The sequence below is a fragment of the Melospiza melodia genome, chromosome 6, assembly GCF_035770615.1.
Source record: "Melospiza melodia melodia isolate bMelMel2 chromosome 6, bMelMel2.pri, whole genome shotgun sequence".
NCBI classification, from domain to species: domain Eukaryota; kingdom Metazoa; phylum Chordata; class Aves; order Passeriformes; family Passerellidae; genus Melospiza; species Melospiza melodia.
The window spans coordinates 69,665,426-69,681,275 of record NC_086199.1 but is presented as its reverse complement, the minus strand read 5'-3'; positions in this window follow the sequence as shown (position 1 = coordinate 69,681,275).

Below are 15,850 nucleotides of genomic sequence, written 5' to 3'. Positions count from 1 at the left end.
GCCACGGACCTGGCCATGCCACTGTATGTCACAGACCTCCCCTAGGCATCATTTGAAGATTTCTGCACATTAATATTGTATTCAGGGAAGACATGCTTTGTGACAGTCTCAATCCTTGAACATTTTCTCACAAATCCTGTCAGCCAGCAGGACCTTCCTCTTCCTTTAGCATTTTAGCACACTCCACTGAGGCTAAAACTGTTTTCTCAGCCTGTCTTAGATGAATTACATTTACAGTACATTACTTGGAGCTTTGACTGACAGATTAAATGCTAGATTTTGCAGGAGATATCTTCTAGAATCTGTAGTGGAGTGCTCATCATCCTACAGTCAGAACTTGCTAATTTGTCATTAGGGAATCCACTTGGCAACAGTATGAACAAAACATCTGAAATAGTTTTAAGTGATTACGTACTTGTGTGGTTTCTGGTTTTGTGTGCATGGCTCCCCAAGCCTCTTTCTTCCTTCATATTTGTTATGTGCCTTGTACCAATGAGATGTTGGAACATATGGCTATAAAGACAAGGTACTGGTTTCCTTTATTTTTCTTCCAGCTATATAAGGACAATGAACACAGTTCAGTTCCAATTATTCAGTACCAATTATAGGACAAAAAACTAAGGCCTTTCACACATGCAAGTTTACTACAAGTGTATTCTATGCTCACTAGCCTTGCACAGATGAGGAATATTGTTTCTTACAACAGAACTTCTCTGGATAGTGATAAATCAGTAGATTAATTATCTCTAGATTTTCTGCATATATTTCAGGGGACCATGTTTATTTTAGTTGACTGGATTGGAAATGCAAAGTATTTTTTTAGTAATTTTCCCCATAGGTCTAGTTTCTTCAAATCACATAAAAATATTCAGAAAAAAAATCAGAAAACATACCAGTAACAGTTTTTTGCTAAGCTTTGCTGCTCCTTTCATAGTTTGAATTGGCTTTGGTTGTATCTGTCTCCAACACTTGCTTAGGTTCCTATATAGAAGGGAGTTGAAGAAGTTTGATCCAGGCCAAGAAGATTTTTTTTTTTAATAGCTTCTTATTTTAATGATGAGGGAATATTACATGTTTTCCCAGTTTGATGAGGAAAGTAACCCAAAAAGCAGGAGTGAAAACAAGATGAAGAACTTTTCTTTTTGAAGTAGTAGTATTTTTATGGGCCTCTTACACAAGAACAGAAGATCTTGTTCTTCATATTCCAAACTATTTTATCCAAATTTAAAATCTTGTAGATTTGATATACACACATAGCCTTAGTCCTGAGCAGACATGAGAGGCTACTGGGAAAATGAGTATTGGGCCCTGCATTCCTAATTACTTATTTTTGAGTTATCATCTAGCCCAGCCCTGCAACTTCTCATAAATATGTTCTTTTATGCAATGAAAAAAATCTTTTAAATTCTGGAAAATGCTGTCACCACAATTTTCCCTCTTTAACAAACTTAAGACTTATCTAGCTGATAGCTTTAAGTTCAAGCTTGCATTTGTGTTTGTGCCTGCTGAACCCCTAAAGTGTTCTGTGCAAGGACAGGACTGCAGAGTGGCAGTGCCTCTGCTCTGCTGATGATTACCTGGATGGGAAAGAGTTTGATTCTGGAGTGTCCAGCACTGCATTATTGCCCTAGAATTCCCACATTCCAAACTTTGCTGCTGCTGTTTCAGTTGGTGTTGATCAGTCTGTGTTTATCAAGCCTTGAAAGGAGAGTGGGATTGTTTCTAGTTAACCTACTCAAGGGTTTCTGTGGAGCACAAACCACGGGCAAGTGCACTGCCTGTTACCATAATGCAATTTAGAGGCTCTTTCTGTAAAAGCCTGCTGTTATTTCATGTATGTCCTTGCTGCTGATAATCAGTGGATAAACAACTTTCATAATCTGACTGCAATGCCCCCACCCCCACGCAGCAGCCCGACAGTTGACTTGCTGGTTAGCCACGGCCTCGCAGCAGCCCTGGGCAGGCACTTTGCAGATTGCAGCCTTGCCTTTCAGCACACCATGGGCCCTGCCACTCACTGCAGGGGCTTCCAAAGGGCTGGGCACGTTCAGCACACAGCTCTCTGGAGATATCAGACAGGTTTTGGAGCTACTGTAGGACATTAGTAATTGCAAAGGGATGGGATTTGATCTTCTGTATTGAGAGGACACAGTCTCAAGCTGCGTCAAGCGAGATGTAAGTTAGAATTAAGAAGGAAATATTTCACAGAAAGAGTGGTCAGATACTGGAATCATTTACCCAGTGAGGTGGTGGAGTCATCATCCCTTGAAGAATTCAAAAAAAGACTGGATGTGGCACTTGCTGCCATGATCTAGTTGAACAGTTAGAACATGGGCTGGACTTGATGATCTTATAGGTCTCTTCCAGCCTTGAACTTCTGTGATTCTGTGATTCTGTGATTAGTGCAGTTCCAGAAAATAGTGCAGGACATTTTTGGAAAGTTAGTATCACTAATCATGTCATCCAAACTGATGGACTCTGATATATCCACAGATGACATAACTCTAGTTTCTCTTTTTTTACCACCATCCACATTTGGTTTTTATACACCATCCATGTCTTTTAGCATTACATTTCCTCTCATGTTCCAAGACCTGTCTGCACCTCTCTACGCTGCTTCTCCAGCTTGCAGACCCCCTCAGCTGAGGTTATAAATAATTACAATAACCATGCTAGCCCCACATTGCTGCAGACTGAGCTGCATGTCAGACTGTCAGAGCTCTGTGCGATTGATGACTGCAGTCATTCTGCTTTTAGAGCCAGGAAGGAAAAAATAAATAAATAATCTTGTAGTGCACCATAGACTGATTCTCAGAAATATTTTGCTCAGTCATATGGTACGGAAACTGGGAAGTGCTCTTTCTTATTCTAGAGTTTTATATGCAAAACCCTGTGTAGATACCACTAAGCAACCTTGATGAGATTTTCAGGAAAAAAAATGTAATTAAAGGAAGGAATGCTTGAAGGTAGAGCCACTGGCACAGATCAGGAAGATATCTAATGGGGTGTCCTCATTGCTTACATACCCCAGCAGCACCAAGGTCTTCAGCCTATGAACCAGCAACTCAGAAATCCTACACTTGAGCTCAGAGAAAGATTCAGATGAAATCAGTGAGTGAAAAGAGGAGAAAGTGAAACAAATGCAGTGTGAGGAGAGGAACTCAAGCTCTTTCATATTCACTTCTCCGTGAAAACTCAGGGCAGGCCCATGACAAGAATTCAGAAAGCAAAGGGATATTCACCCATATAAAATATTTATGTAAAACACCGTCTAAGATTGGAAGGGACCAGGCAAGAATAGGAGAGCATGAGGGTCCAGGAAGTGGAAAATTATATGCAAATATTTTCAAGCACTTTAGACAAAGTAGCATGAGGTTCAAATAGATGGTCAAAACCAGAGGTATGAGCATACAGGTAATGGATATAAAAGCATTCTTGAGTATGTTAAATGCATCTAGAGCAAAGTAAACATTTGACAGTCAGTTGGGTCAAATATACTTTGAGGCATGAGCCTTACAGTGAGATCAAGGAGAAATAACAGAGCCACTTGGTTTAAATAGTAGTCTCTGTTCCTTTCTGGGCTGGCTCCAAATATCAAGAGTGACCACACATATCTCACCATGAGGGTTCTCCCCAGTCCCTCCTTTTATCGTCACTCCCTTCAGCCTTAAGAGAGATCTTTTATGCTCTTATTTTCTCACTGTCTTCTTCTTTCCATTTTGCATAGGTCTTGTTTCCAAAATGTAGACCCAGGCTGCTTTTGGGCATAGAACTGATGACAAGAGCAATGTATTAAGCCTTTAATCATTAAACAGTCTGGAGAATTCTGGGGACCTTGGATATAAACTGAAACAGATTAAGAAAAAATCAGTTTGCCAGAAAGATCTTAGTGCTATGATGGATAACAAAGCATAGAGGAAAGCCTATATTAAAATATGTAAACTTAGTGCATGATGAAATGCATGCTGCCTTGTCTATACAAGATTTCTCAAGCATATTTATTAGCATATATTAGCCAACAGATGTTAGCCTCAAAATTTCTAGACAATCTAGGGGGTGATATGAGTCTGAAGCTCTAAGTACAGTATTAATTTGACTGCCTTTTTGGTTGTTGGTTTTTGGGGTTTTTTTTGGGTGGTGGTGTTTGCTCTTGCAAGCAGGTTCTTCAAATATTCATTTCAATTTTGAGAATGTGTCCTACTCAGGGAAGCATCTTCTTCAATCCTGGTTATATTATAGTTATTTGTAAACAGTTTTGGGGGATCTCATGTTGATACTAAGGTTTTGATAATAATAACCAGGTAAAATTGCACAAGGATACATGTATTCTGCATCTTTTATCTTACAGAATAAGATTTTTTTTTGTCAATTTATTTTCCCTTTCTTTCCTGTCTTTTACCAAAGATTTCTCTTCTTTTACTAATAAACTGAATTAATGTACCCTTGAACCCTTCAATGGTTTGAATATTCATTTTGTTTGAATGTTTATGAAGGCCTGCATAAAAGCACTTCTGTGTTTGAGTAATCTTTTTGTCCATCTATGGCTACTGACTTGTGGTGTTATTAAAAGTCTCATGATACTTCATGTTTTTATATTTAAAAAGAAAATTTTTCTTGCTTTTATTGCAGAGAATAGGGTGTAGCTTAGAAATGGGAATTCAGAGGACAGACAAAATATATTCCAAAAGTTATATGATTTTTAAACTAATCTCATTATCTATTGTGGTTAGGCTCTTGATTTTTGACTCTTTGGTATTCTGGGCATTTCCCACCCTCTTCTCAATGAAAGAGCAGGTAGCCCAAAGCCACAGTGTTAGAGTTCCAACTCTGGAAAGATTCGGGATTTTTCTATAAGAACGGGATGATGATTCATTCTGTGCTCTCACAAGACAATCATGCATCTGCCCCTGTTTCAAAATCAGCAGCCCCGCCAGCTCGTCTCCATCGGCTTGAGAAAACAGGAAGCAGAACACCACAGGAAGCGGTGCACTCTTACACCCACCCCAAAACTTAGCTGCTGAACCTATTGCAAAATGCTAACAGAACGCTGCAGGGTACGCTGAGAAAGAGATGAGAAATCTGCTGACCTTCGGGTGCCTGTGCAACTCCCAGCTCCAGTTTCTCAGGCCCACAGCCCAACTCAGTCACCAACATGTCCTGTGTCTCTCAGTTTAGATCCCCTGTTGGATGTTGTTCTCATGCAGAACACAAAGGCCTTTTCTTAATTATTTTGTTTCATCCCCCAAATTTGTACAAAAATGCAGTAAGAAGCTTCTTGTCTGGAGGGCTGACAGACTGAAAGACCGAAATAGAGAAGGTGGAGAGGACTGTGTGTTGTTGGTCGTGATTAACTGTGTACTCATTTCCTTGGCAACATGGAAGAAACGGGTGTTTTTAGAGGAGAGATTTATCAGTATATCTTGTGATTTGGATGTTTTTCATACTAAAAAAGTAAGATTATTTCTCACACTCATGGTTGCAGAGAACAGAGTGTGCCATAAGTTTTCAGAGAATAGAGGTGCTTTCTGCTTATTAAAAGAGTGCTCTCAAGTAGGAAACAATTTCTTGGATGTGCTGTGGGGTATGGAGTAGAACTAGGAAAGGCTGAAAGAGAGGAATAGGACACTCTACAACAAACAAAAGAGACAAAAGATATACAACATGCAAAAATATTTTAAGTTTGAGAGCCTTTTTTGTTATTTTTGAGCACTAAAATAATCTTGAAAATTTATTCTGCAAAGCCAAAAGGGAAAAATGCAAGTTTATATGTTGGATGATGGGCAAGTAAAATTTTAGTACAGAATCAGACATTAAAAAAGCAGGATTTCTTAATTATAGAAGTTGCTTCAAAAGAAGTCCAATAATAGGAAGGCAGGAAGGGGTCAAGAGTGGAATTTGATGTTAGCTATTTAGACTAGATCCAGGCATTTTATTTCTGTTAGATGTTTCAGTTGTCCAATAAATGCAGATTTGAGAATCTGGTCACGGAATCCAAACTATTTCTAAATTCTTGTTAAATTCTGTGAATTTTTTTGGTCAATATTTAGAGTGAAATAGAATTTTGAATTACCTAGCTTTTCTTTCCTTTTTTTTGTTTTGTTTTTGTTTTTTTTTTTTCATTGTTGCTGTATGTGGGGTTTGTTTGTTTTTATTTGTTTTATTTTTTTTAATTCAGCCAGTGAAAGCCAATTATTCCTTTAACTTCAACCACATTCAGAAAAACAGTCAGATTCTTGAATCTAGTCTTCATCATTATTGGGAGTTGAAGAACATTAAGAGCTGTATTGCAAGAGTGATGAAAGTCCTATACAGACACTAAATGTAGAATTGAAGACAATGTCTTCAGAACATTAAACAAATATCCCCAGGAAGAGGGCTTGGTTTCAATAAAGCAGCAAAAGTTCTATGTAGAATCTTCAAGTGAGCTTGCCTAGATGTGGATTTTCGAAAAGTATCTTATTGAGAATGGGTGAATGCTCTCTCTCTTCATCACTAGCTCCTAAGTATCTTCTTTCTCTGTCACAGTCCAATTGAACTTAATCTAGAACAAATGGAAATGCAGCTCTAATGAAATTAAATTGAATATTTTACCTCCTGCTTTACTATGGAGAGGCTTCATCCAGATTTCTTTTCTCCAGATTGCTTTGGAATGGAATTTGTAACACTTCCAGCACAGGTTAATTTTGAAAACACCCAATCTGAGACAAAAACTTCATTATACTTCCTTCTGAAGGAACTCATTCTATACAGATTGCTTCTGTTTTGCACAGTCATTCAGCAGGCAACGTCAGTTTGTCTTGTAAGTCCCCTCATTGCATTAACTCTCTTAACAACACACACTTTGGAATTTTTCTAAAGATCACAACCATGGGTTTTTTCTTGCCATGAAATAAATTTTCATTTCAAATGTGCTCAGAGATTAGTAACATGAATATTTCCAAAATTAGCATATCCATACTCTTTTCATTTTGATCTAAATCTCTCTCTTCCTGCTAGTTATTCTGTCTGTTGGCTGTTTTCAAACTTCTAAAGATGTTATTAAAATCTTGAAGGTTACTGGACAGAATTCTGCTATGCTGGTTGTGTATTTTCTCCTGAAAATCATGATAGCTACCATTTCTTTTGGTATCAGACTAAGCAAAATGTAAGATTGATCCTGTTTGTTTCTATTAGAATATCCTGGTTCAAACACTTGTGGATTTTGCATGGAGAGCGTTGCAATTTTTGGGGGGGAAATCAGCATATACTTAAACTTCAAGATATGTCTTATCAATGTGTATTCATACTAAAAAAAAAAACAAAAAAAAACAAAACAAAAAAACCCTCACTGGCTCACTAAAATTTGAGGTCAGCATTGAATTGTATACCTTTGGGAATATTATGCATGTCCTTATGTTGGAATTCTGGAATTCCTAGCCATATAAAGATGAAAATTAGCCTATTCTGAGCGAGGAAGAGATTCTTAAAATGTCTTTTACTGTGAAAATACATACTGGATTTCCACATGGAAACTAAACATTTAGAAAAAATCTATTCCACCAGTTCCTCCTCATTTATTTTATTCAACTTTCACTACAACTCACTATTGGGTTTCAGCTTCTTTCTGAAGTTCTGATGATTTGTCCAAGACTGTTTTGTGCTTAGCATTTTTTGAGATTTATTTTTTCCTTATGAGCTGTCCAAACTTCTGCAGGTAGAAATTTTAGTCTGGGTGGAAAAATCACAGATTATTATTAATTGTCATTGCACTAAAACATAAAGCTAATGAAGATGATATGAGAAACCAGGGGGTTTCAGTCCCAAACTGTGTGTGCTTATTAGACTAGATCATGCTCTCTGAAATTTGTGCCTTATTAGTGGTCTAATATGCAGTATGAAAATAATCTGATATGTGAGGCAAAAAATAGAAGGAAAGTGGTGCATTTTATGCAAATAAACCCAGAAAGTGTTCAGGACTAGTGAGTTTTAAGTGCTTTGCAAACTGTCAGACTCCTGCTGTCAGACTTTTTCCATGTCTCTCACTGGAGAAAGCATGGATTTTATAGGATTTGACATCACCCTTTGCAAGTCAAAAGCCAGAAAATACATCCTCTGTGAACAAAAATTTGCGTTATATATATATTGTGTGAAACTGCATCATGTGGGTGCAGATTGGAATATGAAAAGCAGTCTTTAAAATATGGACATGATAAGTGATTTGGAGAACAAAATCTGTCCTACAGGAGGCTACACTAGTTACATTTGATGGGATTTCAACCAATTACTTTTTACTGTTTTTTCAGAGAGAACTTTTTCAAAGTTGCAAGATGCTTCTATCCCTCCTGCCCGTGGCTCTGCCTGGGCAGTCCCTGAGCTGGCTCCTCTGGTTTTCCTTTCAGCTGTTGCTATCCAGCTGTTGCCTTAAGTAAAGCCCATAAATGCTTTGATTTATGGACCTCACTGAGAGGAAGAGGAAGCACCGTTTCTCCAGTAGCTCTCTGCTAACACACATTTCTTACTTCAAACCCTTCTGGGTTTTTATTTAAAAATCACCCTGCACACTTCATCCTACCCCTTCACTTGTTCTCTTAAATTCACTGGCAAGGTTTTTACTCTGCTTTTTTGGTATCTTTGCTGTATTTTCACCAGTCAGCAACTTCTTTTAACTCCTCATTACCTAATTTTGCTAAGCTAGAACTCTTTAGATCTCCTTTTGTGAAATATGTTTCAGATTTATTTGGTCATTCTATTGTTTGCTTGTTTGTATTCATTGACAGAAGTGAAAGACCAAAAAAATAATTGGAACATGGAGAAAGAGAAAAACAAAAGGAAGGCTGAAAATTCAAAACACAATTTCATCACTTTCAGCATAACATATATTTTAGTCCATCAATTTATCAATTCAACCTTAAAGCATATTTTTATCACATCAGCTGAAGCATAATTTTGTTTAATTTCACTACTTACAGTTTCTACTGTGTGAAAGGCAGACAGTTTATTCTTCTCTTACACACTTCAGACTTGATTTTCACAGTTCTTGAGCTCTATTGGTTTCACCTGTGCTTGTTGGAACATTTAGACTACTCGACATTTTACCAATAAATAATATAATCTTCAGAGCTGAATATGATCCACAAAGAATTTTGTAGTATCATGTGTACTTTATTAGCTTTAACAAAATCAGTATCCAAAATATTCAAACTCTATGTTTTCAATTACAGGGTTTCTACATGCCAATTCCATGCTGGGTCCACCAAATTTTCTTAGCTGGAGTAACTTCCTTATGTCAGGATTATGTGACACAGCAAGAGTGATGTACAGGACAGAGCTGACCTCAGTGAAAAAGAATATTTTTGTTTCCTTTCTTTGTGAAAATTTCTAGCAGTTCTAGACGTATTTAACATTCTGCTTGCCTCAGGTTTCAGTTATGCAGATGCCCACATTACTTTTTCCCTTTGAGCAGACAACTTGAGTCTGAATCAGATGACAGAATGGTTGGACAAGGTTGTCTGAGGACAATGTCTGTTCTGCTCTGGACATTGCAAAAGAAGAGACCACAGCTGCCATAGACCTGCCTGGTAAACCCATCCTTGCTTATTCTGTAGCACTCAGGACTGTAAGGTTTTTCTTTACTGCATAGAACTTCAGAAAATCAGGTAGATGATTTTCTTAAGATAGGCTAAGAAACATTTGGAGGAGATCAAATCAGATATTCTATGTTTTTTTCCATGCTTCCCTGCTTAATTTTAATTATTATTTTCCACTGAAGAGTTAAAGATGGATTTTGGTTCATCCCCTTCCAGAACCATTACTTTTGTTCTCTAGTCTTCAAAACTATGGCTCAATCTCTATTGTTATGTGCAATGAAGCTTCATTTAGGATTTGTATTTCCTGTGAACAAAAATAATTAAAATTTGCACAAAGAGAACAGATAATTAAGAAGAAAAAGGTTTTAAAGAGCAACCAAAACATTTTTATTTGGCATTTTTTCTAGTTGGTGATAAGCCTGACTGTCTCTCTCCCCCACCCATGCAAACACTGAGCTTTGTTTCTGTAGATCACAAATGGCATGATTTTGCATTTCTGCTTGCTGCTTTGGGTGAAGTAGAGCAGTGGGGCTTTGCAGAGAGGGACAGCTGGGTGAAATGTTTCTTGCTTTCTTGATTCTTTCTTTCTGTTTCAAAGTGAGTTGTACTAATCCTTGTGGGAAGAACGAAAATGGTGGTTTTGCACAAACATTCTCAGCGACTATTCTTTACTTTGGCAATCTTGGAATTTCCCTGAAGGCTTTTGTTTCTTGCAAGTTCCCTGATACATTTTTTTCCTTCAGTTTATTTCCTAAGTCTCTGAGCCCCAACCAAACTTGGTCGCTGCCTTCCAGTAATATAGTGGAAAACTAACCTTTGACCCATCCAGACCCTTTGGAACACCAGGACTGCAATAAACTACCAAAAGATGTGGAGGTATGGCTGCTGCTTGCCTCTGGTAGATGGATTTTATCAAAAAAGGTAGTGCTGATTTGTATCACTCAGCCACACTAAGGTTATACAAAGAGCAGCAAAGCCCCAGGAGCATAACAGCCGGTCTGCTCTAAACCTCAGACCTTTATCTCTCACAGCCAGCTTCCTTCCCACACCACAAGCACCACGTGTTATTTTACACTGAGGCAACACTCAGCAACTGGGGTCTATGTGCCCAAAGAATGGAACAGGAAAAGGAGGATGACAAAACATAAGATGGGTGGGCAGCACAAGGACTATCATGGAGCAATACTCTCACAAACCTGTGCCAATCTACTCCCTGCCACAGTATGTGAGCTTTGGAGAGCTCAAGAGGGGCTTTTCATCAGTTTTTTGTTTGGTCCCAAGGTGTTGTCTTTACCTCTGGGTGATGAGAAGTGAATTTGACTAACAACTACTGAATGAGGTGAGAGAAAGCTGAAGGAATCAGAGGGTGATAGCACCTGCTCCAGTCTGCCGGAAGACACCCATGACTAAAACCAGGGTCCCCCCAGTCCCAGGGGACAATCTGTATTGCACCCAGATATATATGTGTTGCTGGCAGCAGCCCCTCTAAAGTTCCATTACTACACAGTCACATCACCCCACGTATGAATTGAAATTTGTTGAACCCCACAAATAACTAGGGAAACTATTTTACCCTTTTATGCATTCTCTGTAACTCATCTCTATAGGGGGGAGAGAGGTGCATATTGGAGTTCAGCAGAGTGGGACCTTCTAAAGCCTTTGGCAAGGGATAAATCCCTGACTGCATAAGCCTGGAGAACAAAGAGAAAACAAAGGAAAATCTAAAGCCCATGGGTAAAGTTTCGTCTGAGTAAGAGTGTGTTGGTATTTACTATTAATCACCAACAAACAGGACAGATACTTGGCCATTGAGGTTTTCATGATCAATATGTTGCAAGAATCAGAATAGTATTTCTTACTCTTCACTTCCCTGATATACAGCATAAAATGATAAACTGTCTATAAAGATGAGATGGGGTAGGCAAAAAAAACCCTAAACCACCAGAGACAGCTGCACAGATCAGCAGCTGTGACACACACAGGAAATTTGGATGGAAAGAACCATTAGTGCATTGAGACCATCTCCTTGTCTGTTAGCAGGGCCAGCCCCTTTTAGCAGACTTTGAAAAAGCAGCTCCTCCATGACACATGTGGGTGGCTTCAAGATTTTGTTCTTCTTAAATAGACTCTCAGGCAAAAGGCCTTTACAGATATCAGCCTCTGCCTCACCTTTTCTAATTTGAACTTGCCTCCATCCTGCAACAGAAACAGGCCTATCCTTTGTATTTGAATGACCTGTCAAGCTTCCATTTTGCTCAGTGTTATCCGGATAATGACTGTTCCTATGTTGTTCTACAGCAGTTTCAATTGCATGACAAAACCCATCCTAGGTTAGGCATATGATGTCTAGGAACAGCTGGTTTGCAGCCCTTTCATTGAGGGATGGATGTGTGTCTTAATTGTTAGAGGAAATTAATAGCATGTACATGTCTCTTGGCCAAAATGCACATCTCGCATCAAGCCTCAAATGCTACAGTTTTGCTTTGTAGACCATCTGCTTATTCTCTCAGTCCCTTAGGAATGGAGAGTATTAAACAGTTGATAAACACAAGCTCAGATTTCAGAGACTTTTTGACAAGTCTGTACTTGGGCCATCCTGATTTCCTGCTCATAATATGATTGATTACAAATTAATTTTGAGAGAAAAATCCAAAGTAAATGTTGCACGCGCAACTGGATAAATTACATGGCAACTCAGAGGGGAAAAATATTCAATCCAAATTTTAAGCCTTTTATTTTACGCTATTATAAACTACCAAAGATACACAGGGGATGTTTTGTGAAGAGCTGCAGCTGGAAAACAACTAAATGCACTGGCAAAATCAGAGGTCTGAGGACTTGAGTGGCTCTTAAGCCCAGTCTGTCGTCTTCTCCATATTGTTAGACATAGAAACCATGTGTTTTCTGTCAAAGTCCCACAGCAAACCATGTGGAAAACAAAGAGCTATAAATAACTCCTCCCCAAAATGAAAGACAATTAATCTGCTGCTTCGTCTTTACCCATCTTTGTATTAAAGCCAGATGATGTGGCCGTCACTGTGCTCTTTCCCTGACCACCTCTGCTGCTACTTTGGTGCTCTTTTCCAGTCTTCAAATACTTGCAGAAATGTCACTTTAGCTAACAGTAACCTCTGAATTACATTCCTGAAAAGGCAGATTTCATGAAAGAAAATGAAATAGCAAATGCTGACACAGGATAACATGCTCCACTGTTTAGGGTCTGGTTTGTAATCTAGGATATCGAGTTAATTTTCTGACTCCTTGACTCATTATCTGGCCACTTGCATGATCTATGCCTTTATTTTCCCTCTTGCTCAACCCAGGCACATGTTTAGTGCCTTATTTGAAGTGAAACACCGTGTCTAAAAATTAAGTGTTTTGAGGTCTGTCAATTAAAAATAAAAAAAGCAGTACTACCAGCACTAAATGGTCTTACCAAAATGAAAAGTCAGCTGAAACTGTGCTACAGACCTTAAAATCCATGGAAGTCCAGGAAACAAAAAGTCCAGTGAAAGACTTTATCCCTCTCTCCTTGCTGCCATTTACCCTTTCTCAGGTATGGAGTATAAATCACCCATTTGGTCTTGAATCTGCCTGACATTTAATAGAAATGCAGTGGCAAAAGTGGTGTAAACTTTACCTAGCTAATGATTGCAAAGGGATTGCAGTTCAACAGCCAGTGATATTTCAGCACAGTTCTATAAACATTTGTATAACAGTGGTACAACAGGATGTTTTCTCAATAGAATTGGGATGGATATGTTTGAAACTATGAAACACATGATAGGGAAGTTTATGCAGAGTTTTATGGTCTGTTTTTAACTAGACACTTAGTAATGACTATGCAAGTATTTTTAATTTTGTGCTGTCTTAGTGGGTTATAAGCCAAACAATGGCAGCTGAATTGAGCAAGAAAGATGATTTCATTTGCTGTTGAAAAAAATTTTTTTTCACATGACCTAAGTCACACAGTTAATGTAATTCAGTAGCATATTTTTTGATTTATCTTCTTTTCTCTCCAGTAATTTCTTTTATAGGTTCTGCAATTCACATTTTGCATTTGATTTCCAACTAAGTTACAATATTTTTTCTTGCACGGGTATAATTTCAGCCAGATACTGTTCTCACCTATTTCTACAATAATAGGAACAATAACAATTTTGTAATGCCTTAAAAGTCAGTGATTTGTGTTAGCTACATAATGTCATAATTCCAGGCTAGTTTGTTATTTTGAATTCATTATGCATTTTGATAATCTTAGGGTGAGTCATAGTTAGTGGGGAAGACTCAGCAAATGAAGAACTGAAATTTCTATTGCTTTTCCATATTTTCTTTTAGAGTACATCTTTGTCTGTTTGTTAGTTGGTTGGAAAATAAGAATTTGGAAGACAACAGCAGAGTAATATGATTCTGATGAAAGAAATTACAACTTTCTTTTCATTTGTGAATTAAATTCATTAATTTGTGAATTTTCCTAGATTTTTCTAACTGATGTTGTAGTTTTAAATTGAATTTCTGCAAGAAATCAATAGGTATTTCATCCTAGTACATTTTTTGTATAGTAAAAGTTTGAAAGTTTCCCTTAAATACTTTGACAAAACTGTGTGGGGCCTGTGTATTACTTTAAAGTAGAAAAGTTAAATCTCACTGGGCTATGAAAATATGTCTTTGAAAAGTATTTATCTGCACATAAAACTTTTAAATGCTTATGACTTTATACACAGAAAATTTTGATCATCATGAAATTTTTGGACAGTTTACTAATAATCTCTTCCTTTCCTTATGTTTTGCCAGGCCTCTCAGGCTTCCCCTTTGACATAACTTACTCTTGTTCCCTGGCTATTTTTAATGTTTTGGTAACTTCTTGTCTTTGGTCATCAGTGTCTCCTCCTGCCTCTTTCTTGTCTGTTTTTTAATGTCCTTCTTTTGTCTTTCTATGATGTCTAAAGCTACCAATACATCCTGTTCCATGCACCTCTTTCCAGACACGGCATCGTTTGTCTCCTCCACACCATGTTCTTGGGAACTCTGTTACAGGGCTAAAAAGGCAAACCATAGTTCAGCTCCATCTACAGGCTTGTAAATAAATCTTGTTGCAACTAAGTACCCTAACAAAATATTTTTGCAGTCCAACTAAGCCCTCTGTGTGGGAGGTCAGCTTTTCAAACGCACAGTGGTTCATTTGAGAAACTCCCTTGGGGCTCTGACCTTGTAAGCAAATCTCTTAGAAACTGGTACCAAATGGCTTTTCATGGTGAGCTGTACAGACAGTGTCTGCTCACCAAGGCTATCTTTTCACAGGCCAGAATCCAATCTTGGTTGTGTCTGTACATGGATTTTATCCCACCCAAAGGAGGAGAACTCAGAGTGCCTCATCTCAAGTGCCAGTGCAGGAGGAGCTAGGACAAAAATCAGTGACTCCATTTTGACACAGGCAGGAAACAATGAGAGGGAGGGGGCCTTGTTTCCACAACATAAATAACATTTTTGTGACTCCCCTATCATGATTCAGCAGCTCTGATGTCAATTTACAGTAACAAAGGAGACGGGAGATGGTCTATGCGGGAAGGAGTGTTGACAAAAGCATCTTGTACAACTTCCTCTGGGCTCCTCAGCTGTGTTATCAGGGGTGGGCAGCTGTGTAGGACAAGCCCAGCATTAGGGGAGCAAAGCCCCAGACTGCTGAGAAGAGGCCTGTGGTATTAGCAAGAAATGAGGGTGGTAGATAAACTTTCAAACTCAGGATCTGTGATCTTTGTGGGGCCACTGGCTCTGCCGACCAGCAGATGTATTTCCATGGTGTAAATAAATGCCTGACCTGGGATAAAAACACAGCATAGCCCATTTCTGATAGTGCAAAATTGGTGATGCTCAGAAACATGGGATGAGCCTAAAAATGTCATGGCCAGTTAAAACACTTTTAGATACTTGAAATATTAATTTCGGGTTCTTATTTTTGCATTCTTTTTTTTCAATTTTGTCAGTTTCATGTTTCAAAATTTTTCAAGCTGCCTAATTAAAACTTCTGAAACAAAGAGAGACTGAGATTCCATGGGACCTCTTGCTATGCCAAGAGATTTGGCTTCTGAGAACACAAAACAAAGATGAAAAACACCTAGTATGAAGTTGTGGGTTGAAAAGGGATTTGGCAGTATTGTGTCTCATAACTCTCCTCAGCTATCTTTATCCCTATTGTACCTGATATCACCTCTATCCAACTAAGACCTGTTTTACAGACCTTATCTTTGAGATGCTATGCCTTCATGCCAATTTTCTCCTCCTAA